The sequence below is a fragment of the Macrobrachium rosenbergii genome, chromosome 13 (genome assembly GCF_040412425.1).
Source record: "Macrobrachium rosenbergii isolate ZJJX-2024 chromosome 13, ASM4041242v1, whole genome shotgun sequence".
Classification (NCBI taxonomy): Eukaryota; Metazoa; Arthropoda; class Malacostraca; order Decapoda; family Palaemonidae; genus Macrobrachium; species Macrobrachium rosenbergii.
Genome location: NC_089753.1, coordinates 48,721,641 through 48,744,428, shown reverse-complemented (window position 1 = coordinate 48,744,428; position 22,788 = coordinate 48,721,641). Strand labels below are relative to the sequence as shown.

General features: G+C 37.3%; 1 protein-coding gene across 16 annotated transcripts in view; it reads right to left on the bottom strand.

Annotated features, from left to right (window-relative positions):
- The window catches only part of LOC136845286 (probable glutamate receptor), a 91,636-nt gene that overhangs the window by 25,410 nt on the left and 43,438 nt on the right, over positions 1 to 22,788 (bottom strand). The window lies entirely within an intron of this gene.

The following is a 22,788-nucleotide window of genomic DNA, read 5'->3' as shown; positions in this document are numbered from 1 at the left end:
GAATGTTAATGTTTAATAACAAAATTTATAAAAGAAGACTTGCCAAAAAAACAAAAGTGTTATTTATTACTTTATAAGTACAGTTCAATGAAAAGGATAGTCACAGAAAATATGGACTTCCAGAACGAACCCCGACCATCCCCGCCCCCGGTACAGGCCTGTATTGCATTACCCTTCAGATAGCTACCCGGACTAATGATGATTCATTCCAACAAGAACTTACTGCTTTGAAACTTAAGTAGGCGATAACGTAACAGAATCAGCGGGAAGTTGTAGATATAGGCCTGAATGTATTCGTGCGTTTACTCTATTACTCCTAGCTACGTACCTTAGGGTCAAACAGTTTTGATTTCATTGTCTTGGTTAATTCTGGTGGTTTTCAAAAGAATACCTATGGAAAGCACAGAATGATCTGTAGGTATTGTAGTCATTAATCAGTAATCAATAGCTACAGATTTTTCACTGGAAGAAAATAAACTACGCCATTAAGGAAGAGAGAGAGAGAGAGAGAGAGAGAGAGAGAGAGAGAGAGAGAGAGAGAGAGAGAGAGAGAGAGAGAGAGAGAACCGGGCAATAAGTTTACATCCGTAAAAAAAAAAGTTTTCAGAAACTACCTCGATTCACTTTCATATGCATTTCTCCCATAAACCAAAGAGTGAAGTTTAGATGTCTCATTACGAACACAGAAAGAAACCAGTCACAATTCTGACTGGCAACTCGTCATGGCGTTCCTGTTAATGACTGGCTGAGCATCTCGCTCACACTACACACAGTCTGAAATCGATAGACTAAACATCCAGATGAAACCCTCTTTTGACAGGCGAGCATTTCGACTGTCAATTACCTTAACAGGTGCAGTGACGCCACCTCATTTCAGATGGAGCCAGCTTGTCGTCCATCTGTTTATTTTTAGAAAGTTTACATTTTCGTCTGCGGAACGAAATGGGCGGGACTGACAGGATGACGGCTCCCCTTCCGTCACATCGGCTGACTTGATTCAGGTGTTTGGATATTTTTTTTTAATGTTTATTTGTAAAATCAACGACGGATGTCGACTTGAAAATTCTGCATCGCACTCGCTTGTATCAATATAATTTTTCACGTGTGATAATGTGTGATAAACGAATCACATGCTTATGGGATTATATAGGCCTATATATATATATATATATATATATATATATATATATATAATATATATATATATATATATATATATATATATATATATATATATATATATATATATATATATATATATCTAAATATATCTAATAGCAGTATTATCAGTATTAATGTAGCCATCATTTTTATTAAGGCAAGCACGTATGGAATAAAAGAGTAACTTTTTTTTTTTTACTAAAACTCGGATAACCTTTTATTCTCTGAGAGGCAGATCTGTTTCCTCCTTCGATACTGAATCTAATCTCTCTCTCTCTCTCTGGATGCCCCTCGACTACCCTACCACTTCGGAACGCCCGGTAGGTGAGCTACCATATTGATCTCCCTAGACCTATCTCTTAGTGATCTTTCCAAAGTCACCAACCAATCTTTTATCAGACTGGAAGCATTAACCTCCTTTCATCTGTTCATTCTGTCTCAAAAGACACAGACCATGGTGCAGATTGTACTCCCTCTTATATGAAGAATAAACATATCTTGTCTGTGTTTGTGCGTGTGTCTGTGTCGTGTGTTTGTGTGAGAGAGAGAAAGACGCGGTAAGGCGTTTTTGCAAGATAGGCTTGCAACAATTTCCACTTAAGAAAGACTTTATCCCCCTCTTCTCAGCATTGTCTTAGCGTAGGAGAATGTGGTAACGCTACTGTGAGAATCGCACTATATGTTGGTCTAAGCATTTTTTGTTGGTCTATGCATTACATGTTGATCTATGCATTACATATTGGTCTATGCATTACTTGTTGGTCTGTGCTGCTTAGTATTAGCTGTACTATCGAGGCTATTCTTTGCCGTCTTGCTTTTTTTTTTTTTTTTTTCGCGTTTGCCTTCGTTCAGTGTTGAGCTGTGTGTGTTCACTTTGAAATTCTTGCTGTTTTATTGTGTTGGGTACTGGTTCAAAGCCCTCATAAAACAGGACGGTTAAGCACTGTGATAACGATTTGATTCTTCAAAAAAGACAAAAAAAAAAAATGGTTAACTGTAGAGAAACTTTTAAACGAATTTTAGAGACTAGCGCATGCTGTAATTAGTCTCAGTGAGGCTAAAGCTACGACCTAATATGATGCTACTCGGCCTAAATATTTTTGAAAAAAAGTGATTCATTTTGCTAGTTTTAAATTTTATCCATTGGAGTTTTTTTAACATTCTTCATATTTTAACTATATCTTCACCCAGTCATGTCATTAATTAACTTATTTGAAAGCTTCTGCGTGTATTCTTCGTTAATAGCTGTTTTTTTAAGAGATACGTCTAAGATCCCTGAGAAATTTAAGCCCTACCCACCCCAAGAAAAGATATATAAAAACCAACATCTGCCAAAACACACATAAACAAACAGCGTAATCCGTCTGTACCAATCCTCAACCCCGCCCCGACCATGAATGCGTGAAAAAGGTCACCTAGCATAACTAAGCTGGGAGAGACGTATTCTGCTCTTCCTGCGAGATTCTCCATGGTATATTCATGGACTGGACTCAGTTGAGTCAATCACCCGTCCAAGAGACTGTGGCTGTTGAGACATTTGTCGTCTACTTTGGTAAAGGGTATTAGACATTCCTGTCTAAGAATAGGTGTTTGGTATTCTAGCCTGTTAGGACATACCGGCCTGCATAGTACTACTGTATAGATACTCCGATCTACATAGGACTATAGATAATCCCATCTACTTAGGCCTGTAGATACTCTGGTCTACATAGGCGCCTCTATAGGCTCTCTGGTCTACATATGCCTATTGATACTACAGTCTACATAGGCCTACAGACATTTCAGTCTGCAAAGTGGTTGGCATTTGAATTCAGAACGCATCTGATCCTCCGGTTTTCAAAAATTCTTTTAAGGTGAGATTGTAAGACTCACGTTCCTTACCATAACGACTGTGACTAATTACAAATTCTACAATTGGTAAAACCGAGGACCCTCGAGGGTAAGTGAGTTCAAATGAAAATCAGGGAGCAGCAATGATGATTAGACTACATTATGACAAATGCAAATTTGTATGTTGCTGATGTTTAATATTTTAAGTGATGATATTTTATTAACTGAATCTCTTTACTACTGATTTTGTAGTGAAGGTTTTAGGAAAATTATTTACAGAAGAATTTTTCAGAAAAATGATTCAAATACTTTGTCTTGCGAAAAACTGATTATCTGAATAAATGTCTGGAGATACTTTAGTCTCGTCAGAAATAAATAAAACATCTAAATACTGATGTTGATTTGATTCTGTATAATATAATTCTACTGCGGTCGATAAACGACCATTAATGAAAAACATAAGATTTTAAGTACTCTCTTTTTATATTTTGAGGACGTGACCATTCCTCCAAGGAGCCTGTATTCTTTTACACCTTGTTTTCTCATGGGTGCTCGTCGTGACGTCATTCATTCTTCTTCCCTCCCTTGTTCAGCGTTGCCATTTCAGTAGTTTTCAAGCAAAAGCTGTGGGTTTTCACTATTATTTTGGCGGAAAACTTTGGGTTTACCTGTTAGCGGGAAGTTTTAACAATTTTGAATGTTCAGTCTGTGCTGTCTCCCAGAGAATTCAGTGTTATAATTCATCTGTAATAAATATATTTTGTTATTGCATTGCAAAGATTGTTGATTTAATTGGTATTTAATCTCTCTCTCTCTCTCTCTCTATTTCCTGCGTAGAAGAAAAGTAAATGAATTGCAGATTATTTAAGATTATATGGTTATGTCTGCAGCTGCACAAACAGCAGCAGTTGAAACGTCATTTTGCAGAGGTAAAAAAGAGATCGAAATGTAGGTTATAATTTAAAACATTTTATATAATTTTAAGATATCCAGGCCTCACAGTCAACTAATTAATGAGCCCAATGATGTTAAGTTTACAAATACTAGTCATTTGCACCCATGATATTGGACTCCAAAGCACTTGCCGACGAAATTTTCTGACCAGTTTGGAGATTATCATTATTATTTATAGTTCGAGAAATAGCAGGTTTGTGATATCTGCTATCAGACGCAGTTATTGGTGGCCTTACATTGCTGGAAGTTTTCATAAGTTTCATTACAGAAGCATATGTAGAGTTGGAACTTTTGTTTGCCCCCATTACCGTGCGCTTTGCTTCACTAATGCTGATATATGTTCATTATCAGCCACTGCCAACACTTCTTGTTCAAATTTATATCTGGGACAAGCACTAGAATTTGGAGTGTGATCACCCTTACATCAAAATGATCGTGCTCTGCAGAGCACACAGGACATCTTTTATTATTATCGCAGGAGTTTTGAATGTGACCATATTCAAAGCATTTGCGACATTGTTTGGGATTTCTTTTATACTTTTTAACCTGCATCCTCTCATGACCAACAATGATGGTATCAGGTAGGTAATTGGAGGAGAAGGTTAAAAGGATAGCTGCATCCCCACCCAGTTTTTTTACATGAGATACACAAGGAGGACATCGATGGAGAATCTCCTCCTCTTTAAAAACATGCAAGTCTTTTGATTAAAATAACCCCTTCAGTGTGTTGAAGAATCTATGAGATGAAATACATTCAATATTTCCACTTTCAGGAGGTTTAAAGTTAGATAGCAGAACTGCTTGAGTCTCATTACCAGCTTTTCTTAGAAGGTTCTTTCCATAGTGTTTAAATTTCCAATGGGAATGGAAGCAACCTTGTTCTCGATGCATTCAGCGGCTTTTATTAAATTTTTCCCTCCCTCCTTGTAGATAGCAACATGCCATAAAGGGGGAGGAAGAGCTCTGGTACATGGGGCTGGTCCATGTTCTTCAGTCTTAGGAATAAAGTCAAGTGGCTCATCATTTAACTTTTTCACTGAAAACACTTTTGTGCTGAGAACTGAGTCATTTAGAATGTGGCCATGGAGTCTTTGTTGTGCCTCACTAGCTTCCAAGGGAGAGGAAAATTTAACAAAAGCAGAAAATGACCGCTTATCTTTTTCTAGAATTAATTTAATTCTTTCCACTTTGCCAAATTGTTTTACTACACTGTATAAACATTCATAATCTAATGACCAGCCTACATTAGTGCAATAAAGGACCCTATTATTTGAATCAAATCCACCAGATTTACTAACACCCTGGTGTCTCAGTGTTTGGTTCTGTCCAGCAGCCAAACTCATATCCATGTTCATGCCAGAAGTCATTGCCAGTGCCGTTAAATCGTCGGATCCAGGGGAGGGAGAACTAATAGCCACATCCATAAATTTAAACCAGTCCACATGCAAAAGTCCAAAAAGTGCACACCCGACAACCAAGAGCCCCCACACAGACCCCGGCAGCATATCAAAAAGGGCAAACTGGGCAACTCTACTGCCCAGCTTCCCCACCCCAACAACACTCCCAAAGCCGGTGAAGAGACCCCAAGATGCCAAGCATGCACCAGTACACTTGCAGTGGCCCAGGTATAAGCCAGTCCGCCTGCTGGGAGTTCTGCCCCCACTAATGGGGACTGACTCCCCACTCCAACAGTACTGGTGGGGTTCCGGACAAAAGCCAGGAATCCCACCTCCAAAAACCAGCCCCCCCTGGATTCCGAAGGGCTGATCCCCGGAGATGGTTCCACCCTCAAGATAGCAATGGGAAAAATCCCATCATAATCTCTTAGGTCCAAACTATCTCGTGTGGCGACTCAACCACAAAAACTCCCACAATTAGCTTTGAATGCGAACCCCTTCCAAAAAACAATCTCTTCTCAGACTCACCTAAGCAGTAAAATTTTGCTAATGTGGAAATGTCCACGCCATTTGAACCAAAAACTACGTAGGGTGATTCATCAGGACCCAGGCCCAAAGGCCAGGGTCTCTTAGCCCCTCACCTCGTCAAGGTGTCCTACTCGAGGGGGAAAGGCATATGAGTGAGCTGTGAATGGCCACTTCCTAGTTAATGCTGCTTTGAATGCATTACTGGTCATGAAAGCATGTGAGCATGAGGGCATCCACAAAGCAATAAACAGAGCATTGCAGAAGTTTGACCAAGTTCTTCAATCAACAGAGACAGAATTGGGGGCTCAAGCTGGGGACATAGTGGTTGTTGGAGAAAGGCTTAGAGATGTCAAAGATCAGCTACAGCAGAGCCCAAATGGAAAATTGTGGGTTCAGTACATGGAGATGGATATCTTACGGTCTGCACTCAGAGGTCAAAGAACCAGCCAGCCTACATTGTACTTCAGGGCACTTTAAAGTATGCTGCCATTTTTTGCTGCTTCTGGACACAACAACTATAAAAAATGAGCACATCTATTCCTCCAGGACACACCTCGTTTTGGGACCACCTTGACGTGGTGAGGGGACTCTTGAACCCCAGGAATCTGTTCCCGGGTTTAAGTCTAAGAGTCCCATATGCCATTGTATGTTTGTTTGGATTAATCTTTGTGGAATTTTTCACTTTTACTAAAACTTATTGGACCTGATAAAAAGGAAAAGATATCAGTTGGGAATGGGTTTACATCCGAAGCTAAATAGTGAGAACTGTGGTAGGATCATCAACTGCCAAATAATGTTCAGACCTGAGAGTTATCAGATTGATAGCTCAAAGGCGGAACTATTCTTTAGGGCTAGACCACGGATTCCAGGGGGGGGGGTCTGGTTCTGGAGATAGAACTCTCGGCATTCTATCCGGTTTGCCCAAAATACGATTCGGGTGGGGATGATTGTATTCTTGTAATACTTTCGGTCCTAGCAAGCAGGTTTGGCTTTACACTTGGGTCACTCTAATTGTATTGTGCCATCCCCTGTGGGGTAGTTTAGAGGGCGGACATTTGGGTCGGCTCTCACTTGTGCCATTAGTGGAAGAATAAACCCCATGCAAGGCTAATGATATCTTTTTGAAGTTTTCAGGTTTATTATTTTTTTTTCTTTTTTCTATTCGATCTTTATGAATAGTAACGATAAAGAATCTAATACCCCTGGGCCCTCTGATGATACTGTTTTGGCACAGATGACGACCTCTGCACCCACCTTGGAGATTGAAAATTCCCCAAATGTTGATGACCCATGCGAGAAAAAGGATGCCCCTGTAAAAGGAGGACCTGGCATTGTTACAATGGAACCATTCACCTTTGAGCCAGATGTTTCTGTGCCTGTGCCCCTATCAAAAAAAGGAACAAAGAATAGTTCAAACTTTTCAACTGTGGGCCCTTTGGGGCCTAAAACAATAAATAAAAGAAAATATAGACCAGACTCAACCTTGGTTCGCTTTGATTCCCTTTTTGGAGAATCAAACTGGTCAAGGTTTTTGATTTTACAAGCCAACCAAGACATATCCTTACTAAAATTGGAAAATTACTTGTTGAACCGATGCCCATCACAAAAAAGGGAATGGCTGGTTGAAACAACAACCAGAATCCAGTCAGAAAATTATCAAAATATTAAAAACATAGAGAACATAAATATAAGCGTCACAAGGCATGATACCATGAACAGTGTACAAGGCACAGTAATATTACCAAATCTAGAAGAAGAAATAAAAAACAAATCAATGTTTCTAGATTCATTACAGAAAAGATACAGCAATGTTGAAGACTGCGAACTATATGAGGTGCCAAGCAGGAAAGACAAAAATAAATCTATCAAAATAGCAAAAATAAAGTTCAGTGGCCAAACCTTCCCCTTGAAGATTAAAATACTGGGATTAAACAGGGAACTAAGACCTTATGTTCCTAAACCCATGCAATGCAAGAATTGTTGCAAATATGGCCATACAGCCATCAAATGCAGAAATTTTCCCAGATGTACCTATTGCAGTTCGCAAGAACATAAAACACGCTGGGACTGTGGCCAACCAAAATGCATACATTGTGGCCTAGAACATCATGCCCGATCTAAAACATGTGCATTCTATATTTACAATACCGAACTGAAATTACTACAAGAACGAACTGGAATGTCGATTAGGGAAGCAAAATTAGAACTAAAAATGAGAGGATGAATGACCCCGCTAAGAAAATTAGGTATGCAGATACTTCAAGATCAAACAATACCCAAATTGAAGTGAATGGCAATAATAATAAAGAAATATCACTAAAATACATGATTGCAAGAGCTCTTCTATGGAGATTTCATACAACAATGACAATATCACAGTTGACAATAGATTTACTTCCTTACGAGAAATAGATACGAACATTGACATAGAGAAAGACGAAGAAGAATTAAAATCACAAGAATGTAACGAAATGGATAACACAACTCGGAAGAGGCAACTAGATAATTCCACCAAACAAAGCTGTAAAAAGATAAATAACCCACCGATCTCACCAAAAGCTAAAGTTCAGAAGCAGAACACTAAATCAAACATTCCACTGTCTCCCACAGTAACAATAATACCTCTGGGAGCAGAATCACAAAATTCAGGTGAAATGGAAAACCAACACAGATAACTACGATGAAAGCAAAGAAATTCACCCATCACCAATTATAGGCACTACAAGAAAAACCAAAAAGGAACAACAAACTAATGAACATGAAGACACATGTGGTTGTAGTAAATGCTTTGTAGCAATGTGCCACAAAAATAAAACTATAACTAAAGAAAGCCTAACCAACACCATAAGAAATTTCATGAGGTAAAGGAATAAGGAAAAAACAAACATCAAATCTCATGAAGAGGGTTGCATGTGTATTGAACATTTAGGATATTACAAAGAAAAACATATCAGTGTTGTAGATAATATTCTAAAAAAATCAAAATGGAAAAATTAAATCAAGATAGTAAAAATGTAACAGTCAACGAAAGTCAAAATAAAACAACAAAAAATGAATCAAGACCTGCAAAAATACAAATTAACATATAACAAATTAAAAAAAATAAACTTAATAATTTAGAGTAATTTGACCACTCTCATATTACACCATTCAATCGTTATATAATTCAATGGAACATTAATGGATTTTTAACGAGAATGCAGTTAGCAGAAGTCCAACGACTTATAAGTGAATACGAACCAATGATTACATGTATACAACACGTTGGAAAATTTGTTCCAAATATAGGTAAATATCTACTAGCCACAACATCAAAGGAAAATGAAAATAATTTAGGAACAGCAATACATGTCCATAATAAAGTGATATACGACAAAGTAGATATAGATTATGCTGAATTACAAATTTCAGCAATAACAGTGAAAATAGAAAATAATTTATTTGATATTATTAACTTATACAACCAGCTTAATAAAAAGTACGATTTAAACGTATTGCAGAAAATAATAAAAGATTTTAAGAATCCCATATTAATTGTAGGAGATTTCAATGCACATAACACAATATGGGACTATAACAACATTACACCGGATAAAGATGGAGAAAAAATAGAAAACTTGAACACCAATAATCTCTGTTATCTGAATGACAAGGAAGTAACTACGTACTGCTCAAAAACCCACGGAACATTTTCCTCAACAGATGTCACTCTTTGTTCAACAAATATAATTGACAAACTAGACTGGAATACTTGTGATGACTCCTATTCAAGTGATAAACTTCCCATAATAATATCCTTATTAAATAATAAACCGAAACCATACTCTCCACATTATAACATGCAAAAAGCAGATTGGGACATTTTTAACTTGCACACCAGAAATATACCGCCATATGATTATTTGAGAAATCCCAATGAGACAAACGAATTCTTTGTATCTTCATTAAAAAGGCAGCAGACAAAGCTATTCCTCATTCAAAACCCCATAATAAAAAACAGAGTTCCCTGGAGGTCAGATGATCTATCTGAATTAGTACGAGAAAAACACTCTTTAGCAAGAAGGTTAGATACTCTAAACAGAAGATTCAATAAAATAAATAAATCAAAACCATTCTTGGAAGAAAATATATTAAAAATGACAATTATACTATTAGAAATAGATGCATTAAAACCTTTATATAATAAAATATCACCTAAATTCAGAAAGGAAGTTATAAAAGGTAAAATATCATCTTGGAGGTCCTATGTATCGGAAATAACAAGCGAAACATCCATTCAAAAAGTATGGGGAAAATTCCGAAAAATAAATGGAACAAACATTAGACCACCCAGACAAGCTATATTAGACAATGGCAAAAAAATTTTAGATCCCTTCGAAATTAGTAACATACTTGGGGAAAGTTTTGCCGAAATAAGTAGTGACCAAATTTTGGACAAACATTTTAGAAAAATAAAGAATATAGCAGAATCTACAATACTTAATTTTGAAACAAAGGAAGATATATATTATAATAAGAAATTCAATATGGAAGAGCTGGAATATGCTCTCTTGAACAGCAACAAATCTGCTCCTGGAGGTGATGATATTTGCTTTGAAATGATCTGCCACCTAGCACCTTTGGCAAAATCATATTTATTAAAACTTTACAATCATTTATGGCTCAGAAACTTGTTTCCAGATGAATGGCGAAATGCCATAATAATTCCTATACCAAAGCCTGGAAGAGACCATAGTAATGTGAACAATTACAGACCAATACCTTTAACAAGTTGTCTATGCAAGTTGTTGGAGAAAATGGTAAATGCACGACTTACATGTCACATACGTGAAAATAAAATGTTAACTCCTTCCCAGTTTGGCTCACAACGTAATCGATCTACATTACATTCTCTATCTAATTTGGAGGACCACATACGTAGAGGGATTTGAAAGAAAGCAAATTACAGTAGCTGTCTTTGTTGACATCCAAAAGGCAGGCGACACTACATGGAGGTATGCAATATTGAAAACATTACATAACAATAACATACGCGGCCATCTTCCTAAGCCTATTAAAAACTTTATGACTGATCGCACTTTCCAAGACATTTCCACTTGAAAATGGAGTTCCACAAGGGAGTGCCCTTAGTGGTACTCTGTTTACATTGGCAATTAATGACATCAGTAACATGCTACCGGTCGGCATTAAGAGTAACCTATATATGGATGATTTTGCCATATATTATACGGCATCACGCATAAAGCAAGCAGAACGAATGATTAATAAAACCATAATAAAAATAGATGAATGGATCTCATCTGTAGGCTTTAGGTTTTCCATAGAAAAAACTCAAGCTGTCATGTTTTATACAAATAAAACTGGAAAAAAGGTGAAGAAATAGAATTGAAAATCACAAACCATAAAATACCAATTAACCAAACTGCAAAATTTTTAGGATTAATATTTGATGCACACCTGAATTGGAAAGCCCATATAACACGTAAAATCAAAATGCAAAAAGGCTCTAAGTCTAATTAAAAAACTATCACATACAAATTGGGGAGCTGATAGACATACTCTTACCATACTTTATAAAGCAACAGTGTTATCAATCATTGACTACGGAAGGGAAATATATGGTTTAGCGTCAGAAGCAGCACTGAAAATATTAGATCCAATTCACAATGAAGGACTAAGAATAAGCACAGGAGCCTTTAGATCCTCACCAGTCTCCTCAGTACAAGTCGAATGTAGCGACCTGCCACTGTTCCCCCATAGAGAGTTCATAACAATGAAAAGTGCATTAAGAATCAAGGCAAGTGATTCACCAACAAAAAATCTATTTGATCTAAGGGATATATTTATAAACAATCATCCACGTCCTTTCCCAATTAGAGCTAATAGATTGAGTCACTGAACATAGATATGCAAGTACCTTCAACAGTGAAGTTACCTCCCCATTGGACTATGAATAAAATAAGGACTTGTACTCAGTTGAAACATTTATCAAAAAGTTCCTTATATACCCCAGAACACCATAGACAAAAAACCATAGATCATATAAGACAAAAACGTTCACATTACGCGATTTATACAGATGCGTCTAAATCACAACATGGAGTAGGATATGCAGCTATATCCCAGAACAAGTCATATCAGTTACCTTTGCCTAATAATGCCTCAGTCTTCACAGCAGAGTTGTGTGCAATTGCAGTAGCCATCAAAATTATAAAGCAAGTATCATTCAATAATTTTGTGATTTTTAGCGACTCAAGAAGCGCTATAGAAGCCGTTCAAGGTTACTACTCGAAAAATAATGTACATGAAATTAAATATGAACTCCACAAATTGTATAATAATGGAAAAAATATTGAAATATGTTGGATCCCTGCCCATGTAGGGATTAAAGGATGAAGAAGCTGATAAAGCAGCTACAGAAGCAATCCGCATGGCAAGAGCAAATGTAAAAATACCAATTAGTGATTGCATAAGAGATATAAAAACAATCATTATAAATAAATGGCAAAACATATGGAACGAGGAACCTATAATAAATTGAAACAGATAAAATCCAGCGTTGGAAAATGGAGCTCATCATGTCAGAGAGAGAGAGAGAGAGAGAGAGACACGCACACAAGTAATTCAGATGCGTCTGCGAATAGGCCATACTCGTTTGACACATGGACACTTGATGAACAGTCCACATGGCCCTCCTCCCGAATGCCCAGAATGCAAAGTGTTGATAACAGTCAAACATGTGTTGTGCGACTGTCCAAAATATAATCAACAGCAAGTATCAATCTTTGGAAATAAATCGATGGGGGAAATTTTATCAGAATCTTATACATTTTCAGTCATCCCAATTTTAACTTTCATTAAGAAGTGTAACTTGATAGACAAAATATAAAACCAAGTAAATAATGAAAATACAGAAGCCTGTAGGGCGTTTAGTGGAAAAAAATATGATGTAATTCTGAATTTTAATTTTTAATTTTTATGAAATTTTATTTTATTCTTTTTAATCTTTAGTTTTTTTTTGTATGCATGGAAACGAGCAAATGTATTTATTGTATACATGCGTTTCAGAGTAGAGCATGTTCGTTATACAGTTTTTTTCTTTTAAACTTCATTTTCATTTATTCATCATCATGCAAATGACCTGTTTGGTCCCAGTTCCAGGCCTATGGTATTTCATCCTAATCCTTCGGGCCAGCCCTATGAGAGCTGATTAGTCAGCTCAGTGGTCTGGTTAAACTATTTTAATAATAATAATAATCCTCCAGGACATGATGGATCTACAGAAAATGGATGAGAGACTCTATGACCAACTTACTGAGTCTGGTTTGTTCTTCATTAGAAGATCTGACAGGTACTGGGCTGGGTTAGCATCAGATCTTGTTACTGACAAGTGCTTATGAAATCTATTAAGTCCTCAGGAGGCTTAACACATGGGCGATATATGGATGAGACTCAACGAACAAGATGGTTACAATCTATGCCCATCTTTGCTCAGATAAGTGATGAGATAAAGTGTGTTCAGGAGAAGAACTGCACTGAAAGAAACAAAGACTTAACTAAATCCAGAAGGATGAGAGACCAGGAAGGTACTTCAAAGATTTTTCAGTACCTAGAACAACATAGTCCTTTCACAGAAAATTACTATTTGTACATCATCATTTCAGGAATGTCTGCACCAAAGTCAAATGCTCACCTTGCCAAAGATTTTTGGGAACAATATAATCAAAATGATGGAAGGCCAAAATGCAGCAAACTATATATTCAGAAAGAAGCACCAAATCAAGACAATGGGTCACAAGATAGTAACTGATGGAGTCGAAGTGCAGGTGGATCCTCAAGCACTGTTTCAGTGGTTACCTGTGATAGCCAGTAATGCTGAAATCAGCTTAAGTGAAATCATGAGGTATGAGCTTCCTGTCTACCCACCATCACTGTTCACAAGCAATGGTCTTCCTTGAAGTGTTACCAAATCTCAGCTTGCAGATGCTGCCATAGCAAAGTACGCTTCAAGTCTAGCTAAGGCAACCCCTGAAGCTGACTGTTCCGTTTTTGATGGTGGGTCCTTGCTCCACCGCATCAAATGGACCATAGGAGAAACATGAAGAAATTGGATCCAAGTATATTGGACTTGTCAAAAGAAACAGTGATCCCATTGTTGTTTTTGATGGGTATGAGTGCATCAACAAAATGTGTAACTCATCAAAAACGTGCTAGGGACTTAACTGTTGCCCCAGATGTTCACCTAGCACGTACTCAAGTCTTTACCTTTGAAAATAAGGAGTCATTTCTAGCAAATCAGAAAAATAAACAGATTTATTGACTTCCTGTCTGAAACTTTGGAGGAGCATGGGGTATCCACAAAGCATGCAGAGGGAGATGCAGATCTTCTGATAGTGCAGGAGGCAGTTAACAAGGCAGCTAGCAAGGTAACATAGCAGAGGATACTGACATATTGGTGCTACTCTGTCATCACATGAAGCCTAACAGTCAGCACCTATTCATGGTATCAAAAATTCCAACATGAAGCACCCCATTTGGAACACAGGAAAAATTAGTTCACAACTTGGTGAAGAATGCTGTAGGTATTTGCCATTCAAGCATGCTCTGCGTGGATGTGATACCGCATCAAGGCTGAACAACATAGGAAAGGGAGTTGTGTTGAAAAAAAAATAAGTGTCCTCTTCGAGTGTGCAGTGCCATTCTTATCTGACAAGTCCACTCATGAGGAAATAAAAAAGGCAGTAGAAAAAGCACTTATTCAGGTCTACAGCTCTAGCAGTGATTGTGCATCTCTTAATGAGCTGAGAAAGAAAAAGTTTCAGGGCAAAGTCATCAAGAGTTTGAGAAGTGTTGATGTTAAAGACCTGCCACCTACTAGTGATGCAGCTAAATATCACTCATTCCGTGTTTATCATCAAACCCAAGTCTGGCTAGGAAATTATAATACTAAACCTTATAATTGGGGATGGAAGAGAGATGGAAAAAACTAATTCCTTGCACGATGGACAACAGCCCTGCCCCTGATGCCTTACTAAAAGTAATCAGACGCAAATGCAAGGGCCTTTGTGACACTCAGCACTGTTCATGCAAAAAACATGGGTTATACTGTATAGAGCTTTGTGAGCAGTGTCAAGCTAGCACTTGTGTTAACACATTAATAGATGAAGACACTGAACATGACTAATCTAGTTTGTGAAAGAACGTGCATGTTCTTTCTGAGGCAGAATTATTGTAGATTTTTTCTATTATTTTTTAAATATCTCAAAGATTCAATTACTCTGTTACTGTTTTTCATTTTAAGTAAGCTTGTATATAATTATTTCAGTCAATGTAAAATCCCAAATCAATTTCCAAGGTATGTATTTTATTTCATAGTTATTCTTGTACATGATTGGTATAATCAGTATACCCCCAATCAATTACCAAGACATGTATATTATTTTCTTATATTAAGTGCAGCTGACATTTGACCCAGGGACCCACAGAGGTCAAGGGGTCAGATCTGATGCCTGAAATGAATTCCTTGAGATCATGTTCCTTTTAGTAATCTATATATTTATGTATTAAAAAGTGGATACTTGAGGAGATATTTCAGCTCAGTCAATGAGAATGTGCGCCATTTTGAATATGGAATTACGCTGAATTTGTCATTTATTTCTGTGCTATTCCTAAGTGTCCAAACAGTACATTCATGCAACAGAACAAGCTATTGCAAATAGCTTACTGTTCCCCCCAATACTAATATATTTTGCATGAAATTGAATTTGGGTTTATTTACTTTTGTGTTTGTTGTGCAAAATATTAGGATATACAGGAAAACAAATAGGCTGATATAATGATAAATCTTCACTCTGTAAGACCAGCTCTATGACATTTTGCGGAGAAATTAGTAGTTTAGGAGATATTGAAGGAAATGTGAGTACAAAATTGAATTTTTCAGTTTTTTTCAAAAACGTGCTTTCCAATTCCGAGCTCGTTTGCTCGGAAACTTTCAATTTTAGGGAAACAATGTATAGAAAAAAACCTGTGTAGAATTCAATTTCCTATCTTTTTGATATCTATTCCTCTTACCTGTACGATGCTACGTTTTGGAGAAAAACGGGAAAATATTGAAAAATGTACCCTCCAGACAGAATAAAAGTGTGAATTTCACTATTTCAAAATGGCCGAATTTGTCCCATTTTGGATATGGTGTTCCTAAGGTACTAACCTAGCATCATAATATACCAAAAATGAAAGATTAAGCATAGCCTAAAATGCAACTCTCACGGTACAAAAGATGTGATGAAATCATGATTCGGGAGAAAATTTAAGGGTTGTTGAAATACAAGTATATATGTTAAATTATGGTTTGGGATTTGATATGTTTCTGAGTTTTATAGAATGTTTGCTGGAAATAAAATGTGCTAGTGCATTTATTATGGAACTTCCAGTTCTGAAATCTGGAAAATGAAATCGTGCCAGGGCTCTTCAGGTTTGTGACCCACAATATTTAGATGATGAAATTGCCCATATTCGAAATACTTTTAGTAAGTTGAGTTACCCTACCCATTTTATTGAGGATGCTTTGTCTAAGGCTAAGAAAAAGTTTTACAACCCTTCAATCAAGCAGATTGATCACAGCAAGAGATTCATAACGCTTCCATATCACGAAAAACTAAAATCAACAGCTCAGTTAATCAATAGTACAGGTAATGTTAAAGTAGCTTTCACATTTGAAAACTCAATTAAATCCAAATTCAATAAGAATAATAGCCACAGAATTGATAGTGATAGTAACAAGAGAGCCATAGGAGTATATTCTATAAAATGCAAGCTCTGTAATTTATTTTATTTTGGGGAGACAGGTAGGGGGAAGAACATCAGATTGCAAGAACATAAAAAAGCAGTTAGGGACTTCGCTCAAAACAGCGCTATTGCTAAACATTGTTGGGAGAATAATCACGTCATGGATTGGGAGGGAGCTAAAACTATATATAGAAGTAGTCAAGTAGGCCATAGAAGGGTAGTGGAGGGGGCTTTGATAAATATTTGCAAAACATTAGATGGCAATACAGCCTTTATGCAGGAGGACATACATACAGACAGGCTAGTCTGTCATTCAATAAATTTAAATTTCAGGCAGTTTCTCGAGGCCCCTGATACTGCCTTCCTCATCTCTCCCCGCACAGGTTGTCGAAGTGGCAGTTGTCGCAGAAACAACAGGCGCCGACGCTGAAAGTCGTTCTCCAACCACGAACCACCTAGTCACCAGTGGTGAGCACCGTACGCTCGAGCGACAGCCGTTAAGAAGATCACAACGGTTGGCCCACAGATATGGGGAAACAGCCATTACGTAACTGCCAAGTCCACACTGAAAGAGAGTTCGATGTTTTCCTGGATCGACTATCACCAAAATTCTTTTCAACGTGTCTTGTCTTTTTAAGAAAAAGTATTTTTATTCAGTTGGCTGAAGAGGACCGTTGCGCAAACGGTCGAAAGCTCCCTTGTTTTTATCCCCCTTTTTTTGTATATTTTTGTATCTTAAAAAAATACAATTTATCAATTTTGTTATTGTGGCTTTTTTACTCATTATTTTCGATCACAATATAGTGATGCTCCACAGAGATACCATCATTGTTGGCCATGAGAGGATGAAGGTTAAAAAATAAAAAAAAAAATTCCCAAATAGTGTCGCAAATGCTTTGAATATGGCCACATTCAAAACTCTTGTGATAACAATAGAAGATGTCCTGTGTGCTCTGCAGAGCACAATAATTCTGATGAGTGCAAAGGAGCCCGATACAGTTTCCTATGTGGGTGATCACCCTCCAAATTCTTGGGCTTGCTCCAGATATAGATTTGAGCAAGAAGTGTTGGCAGTGGCTGATAACGAACATGTCAGCATTAGCATTAGTGAAACAGCAAAGGATTACACATATTTTACGGTAATGGGGGCAAACAAAAGTGCCAACTCTACTCTTCATCAGCCGGCGGCGGGATGAACTTCGAATGTAATAAAACTCGGCCAACAAAGCATTATGAAAAACATTCTAGCAAACAATGTAATAAAACTTATGAAAAATTCTAGCCACCAATAACTGCATCCGATAGTAGATATCACAAGCCTGCTATTCGTCGGACTGTAAATAATAATGAAAATCTCCAAACTGATCAGAAACTTTCGTTGGCAAGTGCTTTGGAGTCCAATACCAAAAACTGTTCTTCCAAAAGCTCAGAAAATTTATCTTCCAAAGTCGATACAATTGCCACCTCTACGATAGCTGCTGATTCATCTCCAAAAATAAGTGTACCAAAATTAACTAATAATTCAGGAAGATGTTCTAAAAATACTTCAAACATAAATAAGCTACAGGAACAATCACTATTTGATAGAGCTAGTTCAGAGCCATCAATTGTCACAGCCACAAACAAAAATAATAACAAAGCTACAATTACAACTACCAAGAGGCGCACAAGAAATACTTCCCCAAATAATGATAGTTTTACAATAAAAACTTCAATTTGGTTCAGTGTTTTGGAAGAGATCTCCCCTCCTAGAAAGGTGGTTCCAATAGTAGGTTCAGAACAAAAACATCTAAGTTCAGTTCAGTCCTGCCGCCCTAAGACAAATAGGATTAGTGGTGCACAGAATCACAGTAGAAAATCTGAACATCAGGATCATAATAAAAAAATATTAAGATCAACCAAAGACCCTGAACTCCAATTCAGATGAAAAGGGATCAAGAAAACAATCTCTTATAAAGGAGAATTTCCCACTCTACCCTAGGAACAGTACTTCCCCTCCAAGGAGTGGGAAGCAGCACATTTTACCACCTTAGCATTCATGCTCGATATCCTTCAGTGGAACTGTAAAGGTCTCTGAGCCTGTACAGAAGACCTTAGTTTTAATGCATGAATTCAATCCAGGGGTTATATGCCTGCAGGAAACAATGTTAGGCAATTCTTCTTATAATCCTGGACCAAATTATTCAATATTTAAATCATATCCCCCAACTGGTGATCGTGCCCATAGAGGGGCTGTAATTATTATTAATAAATATATCTCTACACCACTCCACAATACAACTAAACACAACTCTACAAGCTGTTGCTATTTCAGTCATTTTGGGAAAGAGGATAACAATCTGCTCCTTATACCTTCCACCAGACCTTGCTTTTAACATTGGAGATATTCAGTCGTTAATTAACCAACTTCCAGCTCCTTTACTTCTCCTAGGTGATTTTAATGCCCACAACCCCCTTTGGGAAAGTCGGTTTTTAGACAGTAAAGGGAAATTAATTGAAGACCTTATTGACAGGAATGATGTTACCCTATATGATAATGGGTCAATGGCTTTCCACAACATTCATGATAATCATTTCTCTGCACTGGACCTTAGTATTTCTTCAGCAAGTATCCACCTTGATTTTAATTGGTCTGTTAATGAAGATTTAAACGGAAGTGATCACTACCTGATCCATTTGAAATATGCTATAAATGCTCCATCTGAAGCTTTATCTAAGTGGAAGGTAGAGGATGCAGATTGGGATAAATTCAGTAAGGGTGTCAATCTAGATATGGAGTTTGAGTCCTTTCATTCTCATCTAGATGCCTATGATTACTTTATTGAATCTACTTTGAAAGAGTGCTGAAGGCTTGATTCCAAAGACAAAAGGCAAACCTTGTAGACCTGCAGTTCCCTGGTGGAATAAGACGTGGTATTCTGAGGAAAGTGACTAAGAAGTGCTACAGATGTTACAAAACTAATGGCTCCCCTCAGTCCAAATTAATCAATCTACAAACGTGCTTTAGCCAAGCTCCAGCGCTTTTATAAGAAACCCAAAAGAGAATGTTGGCTTTACTTTATTATTAATGGAATAAACTCCAAGACCCCACTAAGAGTGGTGTGGCGCAAAATAAGGAAACCGAGTGGAAAATTTGTTACGTCACCATTACCCTCAGAAACCCTCATTAAAAATAAATGACACTCTAATCACAGAGCCCAATGAAGTTGCCAATGAGCTAGGAAAACACTTTTCTAAAGTTTTCAGCCCTAACAACTACTCTCCAGAATTTCAAAGAACTAGGAATTCTGAAATTTGATTTGGGAAAATCTGAACCATACAACTACAAATTTTCCCGAAGAGCATTTCATGAGGAGCTCTCCTCAAGTGAATCCACAGCTCCAGGTGAGGATACAGTCATATATGAACTGCTGAAACACCTCCCACATGATGTGAAGAAATATTTACTCAAGATTATAAACAAAATATGGGAAACATGAATTCTACCCAAGGACTGGAAAATATCCATAATTGTTCCCTGTTAAAAAGCCTAATAAAGATGCTTCCTGCCACCAGCTACAGACCAATAGCTCTTACAGCTGTTGTGTGTGTAAGCTGATGGAGAAAATGATAAATACTAGACTAGGTTGGCACCTGGAAACCAGAGGATTAATATTGCCATTTCAATTTGGTTTCAGGAAAAACTGCTCCACCCTTGATCCTTTGCTGAGGCTAACCAACCAAATCCAGCAAGGATTCGCCAAACAATGTCAGATCACTGGCACATTTTTTGACTTAAGAGAAAGCATATGACACTACCTGGAGAATTTGCATCATGAAACAATTGCACAAGATGGCCATATGCGGAAGAATGATCAGATTTATATATTCCTTTTTAACAGACGGTTTTTTTAAGGTAAGAATGGGAATATCCCACTCTTACCTTATATATTCCTTTTTAACAGACGGATTTTTTAAGTTAAGAGTGGGATACTCCCTCTCCCAACCTTTTATGCAGGAGGATGGAGTTCCCCAAGGAAGCATTTTAAGTGTAACACTTTTCAGTGGCAATAAATAGTGTGGGTGAAAAAATCTGGGCCCCCTGTTAAATGCTCGCTTTTTGTCGATGACCTTTAAACATACTGCACAGGATATGATTCCTTGTCTGTATGTAAACATTTGCAAAGGTCTGTTAATGCTATTACTACTGTAAGTAGGCTGATGAGAATGATTTTAAATTCTCCTCTTCCAAAACAGTTGCAGCAAGATGTAACAGGTGCCGGTGTGTGGAAGAGGTTCCCACACTTAGTCTGAAAGGGTCTATCCTTCCTTATGAAAATGAAGTAAAATTTCTGGGATGACTACAGACCATAAATTAACATGGGCCAGCCACATAAATGCCCTAAAGATTGTTAAACAGTCTTCGAATATTTTAAGGGTTGTTTCTTGATTTAGTTGGGGCGCTGATAAGAAATCCCTTCTGAGGCTATATGACTGTGCCGATCTAAGTTAGACTATGGCTGTCAAATTTATTCCTCAGCTTGTAAAACCAAGCTAAAGAAACTGGATGGTGTACACAGCATGGGGTTGAGAATATGCTCAGGGGCTTTTAGAACTTCGCCTGTTGAAAGCATATACGCTGATACAGACCATTTCCCCTTGATCTAAAAAAGGCAAGAGCTAGGGTTGCGGTAAGTGGCTAGAATGAAAAGTGCTCCCAAAAATCCCTCCTTTCAAGTACTAAAGGAAAGACTCGAAGTTTTTCTTGTATAAGAGCTTCTAAACCATTCCAAATTCGACTGAATGGGGATGTTAGGAATAATCATCTTAAATTCCCAGAAAGTCCTGGAAGTAGAATATCCTGTAAATCCTCCATGACTTACTCCAGAAGCATTAGTATGTAAGAGATTGTTTAACAAAAAGGACTGCACTGAAGAGATTTGGGGAAAATTCTTAAGAGCACGACATTACCCATGCTAGTTATACAAAGATCTATACAGATGGATCAAAGTCAGATAGTGGTGTTGGTTGCGCCGTTATCCTTGGTGATACAGCATACACGGCTAAATTACCTGACTCTGAATCAACATTTACTGCCGAATTAACAGCCGTAGTCTCTGCCCTAGATTTAGTTTTTCAAATTAGAGACACTAATTTTGTCATATACCCAGACTCTAAAAGCACTTCAGAAGCTATTAAAAATTTAATAGCTTTCATCCATTAATTCAAAAAGTTCAGGGGTGGCTTTTTCGCATCTATTGTCGGCATAAAAAGTTCAGGGGTGGCTTTTTCGCATCTAGTCTCTTTTTCTGTTGGGTCCCTTCTCACGTGGGGATTCCCGGAAACGAGATGGCAGACAGGGAAGCGAAAGCTGCTAGTATTTTATCAGACACCTCTTTCAGAAAAGTGCCTCATACAGACCTAAAAGGTCCTATTAGATCTTATGTTTTAATTAAATGGCAAGGAAGGTGGACTACTACTCTTCTTGCCAATATAAAATATAGAAATATCAGAGATAATATACTGCGTGGTCTTCATCATTCCAGCTTGACAGACGAACAGAGCTTATTTTAACCAGATTAAGGATTGGGCACACTCATTTAACCCATCAGTTTATTTTAGAAGGAAGCAGCCCTCCAGAGTGTGCATACTGTGACGAGACACTAACAGTGGAGCACATTCTGGTGGTCTGCCCCAGATATTTTAACCAAAGAGAAAGATATTTCCAGGGTAAATCCCTCTCTGATATTTTGGGAGATGAAGCAGATATTCTGCTATCATCTCTTTTTTAAAGTGTATAAAAATTTTTAACTTTCATTTTCTCCCAATATATTTATTACATCACACAGAATTTTATGACTTTAATTTTTTTATTATGTATATATATCACATCATTCATTAAACTTCATATCCTTATTTATTGGTCACATCACTTCATTTTATTTATTAATCATTTCCTTCATTAATTCACATTCATTTACCTTAACAAAATTGATTTTCTCTTCATTACAGCACTGAATGGCCTTCTTGCCCTAAATATCATACATCCATCCAAATAAAAATTATGACTTTGACAAACTTAAAGAATTACTTAATAAATGCCAAGGAACCTACATTAACAGTAGGTGATTTTAATGCTCACAACCCAATG